Source organism: Temnothorax longispinosus, chromosome 7, assembly GCF_030848805.1.
Source record: "Temnothorax longispinosus isolate EJ_2023e chromosome 7, Tlon_JGU_v1, whole genome shotgun sequence".
NCBI lineage: Eukaryota > Metazoa > Arthropoda > Insecta > Hymenoptera > Formicidae > Temnothorax > Temnothorax longispinosus.
Window position 1 is genome coordinate 8,572,287 of NC_092364.1, and position 7,242 is coordinate 8,579,528.

At 44.5% G+C, this 7,242-nt stretch overlaps 1 protein-coding gene and 1 long non-coding RNA gene across 2 annotated transcripts in view; one reads left to right on the forward strand and one right to left on the reverse strand.

Moving 5' to 3' along the window:
* The window catches only part of LOC139815808 (uncharacterized), a 111,326-nt gene that overhangs the window by 26,575 nt on the left and 77,509 nt on the right, over positions 1–7,242 (reverse strand). The gene's annotated exons all lie outside the window — the stretch shown is intronic.
* Positions 3,824–5,524, forward strand: LOC139815813 (uncharacterized). Its single transcript, XR_011732830.1, has 4 exons — positions 3,824–4,569; positions 4,688–4,916; positions 5,138–5,292; positions 5,392–5,524. It is a non-coding gene; the product is annotated as an uncharacterized lncRNA (long non-coding RNA).

Here is a 7,242-nt window from a genome sequence, read left to right on the forward strand (position 1 = left end):
CGATTCCGTATAAAAACTTTTATTAATTTATCTATTTCGGCTAAATGCATGGTGTAAAAATAATTAATTAATTACAATTAAACGAATGATTCACAAACCTTTTCAATTGCACTTCAAAAGTCTTCATACGAAATACAAACGATTTTATATGGTAGATTCTTTCCCGGACATTCATTTCCGGTCAAATACATACGAATGGACAGACGTCCCCCGACCGAAGCCGGATGGCCGCTCTCAGGTTTCTCTCTGATATCACAGCCCGCGACTAGTAACTAAAAGTTAAATTACAGTACTATAACATCTAGGAAAACGATAACACTAGAAATAACTAAAAACTAAATTATAACTAATGTAGAAAATAGAAATAACTTAAGGGTCGGTAGGAGACCCAGGCAAACTCAGGTGCACTCAGGTGCACTTTATGCACTAGTGCAGTTCAAACTGCACTTTAACTCCGTATTTTATTTATTATAAATTTATAAAAGCAAAAATGCAAAATCGGGCTCTTTAGCGCACTGCATTATTATATAAAGAGTATATTTAAAAAAAATTTACGAATCTATAGGCAATTTTTGGCGTGACTCTGGTATAAGCAACCAAAGGGTACCAAACTGCACCAGAACCAATAGCAGCCACGGATAGCAACTTTGGTATATGTACCAAACCATACCAAACGATCGCCAAAAATCGCCTTATGTAACTTATTTTATGAGAAATCTTGTTATTACGAATCCGTAACAACCTAAGAGCAAAAAGTTGACTTCTACCGAAACTGACTTGGCGAAAAGTCGACTTTTTTAAGGACGAAAGTCGACTTGAAGTCGACTTAAGTCGGCGAATGTCCCAAAAAATACCGACTAAAAGTCGACTTTCTGTCATGACAAGAAGTTGACTTCCCGTCATGACGAAAAGTCGACTTTTAGTCGGCGTTTTTTGGGACATTTGCCGACTTCAAGTCGACTTCAAGTCGACTTTCGTCCTTAAAAAAGTCGACTTCTCTGCCAAGTCAGTTTCGGTAGAAGTCGACTTCAAGTCGACTTCCCGTCATGACGGAAAGTCGACTTCCCGCCAACTTTTAAAGTCGATAAAATAAACCACCGCGTACGTTCTATTGACATCATGTAATATATCAGAACCGTCATCAAATCTGTAGTCTTTCTGCTGACAAAAATTTGTAGCAGACACTCTGCTTTTGACAGACTTGACCGTCTGAGTATTTTTAGTCGTTTAGGGTTTATTTAAGGGAAGGTTTTTCTAAAAGAAATTTAAGAAAGTACGGAATAATGAATTAACAGTTGCACGCGTTAAGTTAAAACAAAAAGTTGGTATGAGTGTGTCTAAAGTATATTGTAAACCAAGTCCATTTCTTGGTTTTTTGTAGCTGAAATTAAATAAATCTATCATCATACATTGATGAGATAATGACTTTACACATAAATCGCATAAATAAGTTAATAATTTTGTGACGATACGCGTATTCGTCACTAGCGCTACGGCCTTGGCGGCCACCAAGCACATGTTCAGCGTGCGCTCCTGTGCCCAAACGGTAGGGCGGCCGAGCGGTGGGGCAGCCCCAGCGGTGGGGCAGCCCCCACCGCCCGCACTCGGGGTATAAATAGGGGGACTCGAGCCGACTCGAGTCACCACTGTCACCAGTCCTGTCCGACTCCTGTTCCCGACACGACCGCTCTCCGAGACCGCCTCAACACGTTGGGCGCTTCCAACGACTTCCTCCGTACAGAGAACGGGTGCTCCCGTTCTCACCTGGGCGCTCCCAGGGTACGGGCCTCCCCAGCTGGGTGCTCCCGGTTGGTATTACCTGCCCTTTCCTGCCTCTGGGTCGGGCGCTCCCGACCCCCTCCGCCGTACGGAAGACGGGCGCTCCCGTCTTCAAGCCGGGCGCTCCCGGTGTACGGGCCGCTCAGTTGGGCGCTCCCGACTGAGCTCCTGACCGACCTACCTGCCCGCGAATTTGTAAGGCAACCGTGCCTTCGTACTTGCCCGCGAATCCGTCAGGCAACCGCGCCTCGGCGCCTGTCCGCGAGTCCGTCTCTGTCCGACCGCGCCTCAACCTCAACCCGGCACACGTACACTGCGGCTCAGCGGAGCAACACACACACACACGCACTGACACTCACGCCCTCCATCAAACTGTATTGTAAATAGTGAGAATAAATAGCTTTATGTAAAACTAACCAGTGTCTCCACGTTTTCTCACCCTGGCCTGGCGAGCGAATTCCGAGCGAGAAAACGCGACCGTTACAATTTTATTATGTAGAGTTTATAATAACGTACGTAATTTTATGTTTATATTTGTCAAATGTACAAATGACAAATTACTGCAAAAACAAAATAATAATCTTAACAATACGCAATGCTTTTGGTGCACGTATAATTGTTTTATATGATTGACTACAGTCGCATAATGATTTTGAGATGATTTTGAGAATTATTAGCTTACTTCTATGCGTTATCTATAAGGTTTTATCACTCGACAAGTTAGGTTGTGACCGGACGTCACTCTCCGGGTACGTGGATCACACGAAAATGTGAGATTTCAGCCAGATTTGCCTATCAAACGGTCGCCACTCGGTTTGACCCATATGTACCGAGAAGGTGAGTATCGAAATTATGACACGATATCGCAACGATATCACATTAATTCTCTCTTATTTTCAGGTTCTCGACGCAGGATGTCTCGACGCCCCGACGCTGCCTCCCCACTGCTGGATCATCGATGGACAACGTGGGACCACTCTCGGAAGACCAGGTAAGTAGAACATGGATACGTTTAATTAATCGGTCAATTTTGGTTTCAGGAATTCCACCCGAATGTATTTCAACTGACGCTGACTATCCCAGATCCTCGCCTTATCGCATACTGGAACGCCGCGGATATATTTCAACTGCCGCTGACTATCCCCGATCCTCGCCTTATCGCATACGGGAATGCCGCACTTGCAAATCTTCTCGCCCCGGATGGATCTCAACTGCCGCTGACTGTCCCAGATCTTCGCCTTATCGCATACTGGAACGCCGCTGGACTTCGATGGATCGATGCCGTAGGACAAGGTAAGTAGCAGGTAAGTAATTTGAAATTAACTTGACACTGCGTATATTAACATACGATTGATTTATTTCAGATCGTCGTTGTGGTTTACAATTTCACGCTGACACATTTCGTCGAACGTTGTTACAAATGGTAACTGAGTACCTCTCGCAATTGTAATACGAGCTATGTTTAACGCGCAAGTACGCGGGAGTGCTTGGTTGTTACATATCGCTGCGCTAAACGACGCGCTAAGTCCGAATTGTAAGCGAATCTTAAGAGCGTGTTACCACGACCGCGATATCCGAGCGACTGCCTCGAGTTGCCGAGCGCTCTCGGCTATCCCACCTCGGGATCTTTACTCCTACCACCAGGTTGTTATTCACATCCTGGTACTTTTCCGTGCCAGATGTTACCCGCTTTCACTTTTCTTTTGACGGTTTTTGCCTGTTTTCGCCGTCGGTGACGCCTGCGGTTTTCAATCTATGCCTTATAACTTATCGCACGCATCGGCATGGGTCCCGCTGGACTCCGCTCCCCCGGTTCCCGGGTTCGGGTATTCCACGATTGAGTGGTCTCGCTGACCCTCCGGATTTATTTCGGCGCCTCCTCTAGAGACTCTCCACCCGCCATTTTCCTCCGGGCTATCTCGGTTCCCGATATCCGGGGGTCATTATTTGTCCCCGCTATCCTCGCATCCGTTATCGATATTGCGTCGCGAGTCATTCGGTTGTTCTCCGGGTCGCCCTTGAGGCGTGTTTGGCAGCTCGGCCGCCCGCTGTGACCTCCGTGCCCTTTGGCGCGGGGGTCATTGTCATGACCCCGCGATCTCCGCGCCCGTCGGTGGAATCGCGTCGCGGTTCATTTGGTTGACCTTCGGGTCACCACTTAGACGATTTACGCTGCTCGGCCCCCGGCTGTGACCGCCGTGCCCCTCTGCGCGGGGGTCATTCGCGTGACCCCGCTATTTCCGCGTTGGTTGTTATCGGCGCTTCGCGTATCGGGTGGTTGACCTCCGGGTCACCCCTGAGACGTATTCCGGGGTTCGGCCCCCGGCTATTACCGTTATACCCCCGCTCGCGGGGGTCAATCTCGTGACCCCGCTATCTCGCGTGCCCTTTGCGCTATCTCGACCGCGCTCGTCCCGATCTGCTCTGCTTGGCTCTCCTTCCAAGGCCCGCTCGTTGGCTCGCTTGGTCGATCATCTGCTGCTCGCCTACCGGGGTCAATCGTGCCCCGGTTACCTATACTATATATCGGGTTTTAGGTTAACGCTAGCCATATGGGCTCTTCGGACTCGCTTATCCGGTAATTCTATTCGAAATTTGTCGATGTCCGCTGCTCCCCTGGTCGCTGCTGCCCCTCGTGGTTGCTCGGCTGCTCAGCTATGCGAACGGTATGCCACTGTTACGTCCTGATACGATTCGGGACGTCGGAGTGGGTTACGTGAAGTGAAATAATTGAACATTTAGTGCACTCGCGATATTTAACTTGAAGAATCCAAAAAGGGGCAACCAATGGTAAGTAGAGGACTTACGACTTGTTTTCTATTGATCCTTATTGTTTAGCACTGCACTCCCTGAGGATAATACGGATCTTCTGGGTTAGAATTTCAGTTTTTGTTACTTTTGGTTTCAGTCGCTCTTCAACGACGACGCATAACAGACGGTAGCCAGCCACTCAAAGTTTGTTATACAAACAGTGATCAAAACTGGCCGTATTGACCTTGGCGAAAGGCTCGGACTGCAATACTGGAGATCCAACGGAATTTAACACGCTAGGATCGAATTCACCGCCAGTATAATATGCGCGTCGTAATCGTTTTAATTGATGAGCACGTCCCGACCGTCATGATCGTATACCATTGGTGACAATATTATTATATTCACTTACCTTGTGATACTTCCGGTTCTCTTTTTAATCTCAGAGCTGTTTCGGTTTCCTTTTTATAGAAATAGATCGCATGCAAACGTGCGTGAATGTGTCCTTGTGAGAGTGTATGTGTGTTTGTGAACCCTATAATAACATGCAGCTGATAGACTGATAATAATCGATGTTCAATAATTTATCTTTATTTAATATTTTTAGGAACGAGGAAGAAACAGTGGTGACTAGAGAACGCCTTGCGGGAGGCGCGCATCTACGTGAGGACCTGCCGAGAACGCCCTGATAGAGGCGCGCATCGCCTTGAGGATCTGTCAAGAACGCCCTGAGAGAGGCGCGCATCGACATCTAGGTGAAAGGTAAAAAATCGTGGAAGACTAGGTCAAACTAAATTAAGTCATGTATTTCACTGCAACTAGTATTTATTGCAGGTCTCACTTTGTTTCTTTGTATTACAGCTAGGAAAGATCGAAAACCGACAATACGACGCGTGAAACTAAGAGGAACAGCTCTCCGAAAAATCAAACTCGCTCGCGGCTAAGTCCTTCCCGGCTCGCGGTGTTCTCAATATATCAATCTCGCGTGACTTATTCGGAAAATAAAATAGAAGAGAATGCGAATGCTCGATTCACAGAGGGCCTGTATATGTACTACTCGTTTGGTGACGTCTCGGGGTAAGGGACTACGGTGTTCATATGAATACGTGAGACCATCACGTGAAACTATTTGGAATGTCACGGTTATCCGAGAGCGTCGCGTGCCGGTCCAGACTATGAATTTGATCGCTCAATAAATGAAATTATCAATCAAATTATATGCTCGTTATTTCCACGTTCCTTTAAATTCTTTCTGATGTGTCCTATATTCTTTCAATAATAATAATACTAATTTTACCTAACATTATCATTAACATGCGTAGGGGAGACCGGGGCGAAGTCGACCCAGGAGCGGAGTAGTTTTTGCAATTATCTCGAAATCTGTATGTTGCGTGAACTCGCCATTAATACTGTAAACGCGGCTTATGGTGCCCACGTGACCAACGGAGTTTAGTGAGGTTACGTGACATGTTGTGAGTCTTATCGAAGCAAACGTGTTTTCGCAGGTTGAAAGTACTTCCGCGTCGAAAGTTTGTAATATCTTAAGTATATTGTCTCTCCGAATCTCAAAGTAAGTGATTCTAAAGAGTAATGCATGCTGAACACGAATCCAGTGCAGTTTTTTTTATTTTCATTGATTTTTATTATTTTATAAGCGACCAAACCTAAAACTTGTTTGGGGCGAAGTCGTGACCAAACTACCGAAACGGACTCGTCCCGGTGGTTTCACTCTATTTTCCGTTGCAAATGCGTCATTGTATTTCTCAACTGCAGGAAAATAGTACGCACGTACCATCGCACGTACCAAAGCACGTACATACTTTAACTGTTTCAGTGACACTAATAGCGAAAAAGAAAATTGATTTTCTTGAAATTATTTTCCGCTTTCCATTTTTCTACTAAAAAACAATGAATAAAGTGTATTCTATTATTTTTTATGATCAAAATTATGTATCTTTATTTAAAATCCAGTCCGAGAATGAAGACACGACTCCGCCCCGGAAATTTTGACTTTCGATTTTTGCACCTTTGTCTTTTTTACTCTATACCGGTTGAACAAAGCGACGTAAACCAAAAATGCCTATATAAATTTTTTAGTCAAGCGTTCACTCTTTACAATGGTATACTATATTTCACTAAAATAATTTATTTTGTTGTTAAAAATCGGCACCGAAAAAATAGGGCCGACTTCGCCCCGGTCTCTCCCCTACTACTAACTTATATTTTTACAATAATAGCAATGTCATTATTAACGCATGCATCCTACTAAATTTATAATTTTCCAATAATAGCAATATTACAAGAAATATTATTTGTATTAATAGTCTGCTTACAATAGCCGGCCTTAAGGGGAGAAAACTAAGTAGAAGTACGAAAATAAGCGATTTTTTGAACAATTTTTTTAGAGGTAATAAAATAATCGCATCAATTTCAACTTTTGGCATACTTTAATTATAGGTGTCAAGCACTAAAATAAAATTTTTTACAAAAGAAAATGGCGGCGTTACAGGCTTCACAATTTGGCGTCTTTTGCGCGAGGTGGAAAAAGGCTGCCATCGTCACGTTTTTTGTAGCGGTCTGAAACAAAAAACCAAAAAATTTTTTGATTACTTATGAGTTTAGGCGAAGGATATACCTATAAGATTATAAAAAAGTGCAAAATTAAAAATTTGGTAGGCATTTTAATCAAAAATTCAAATTTGCAAATTTAAT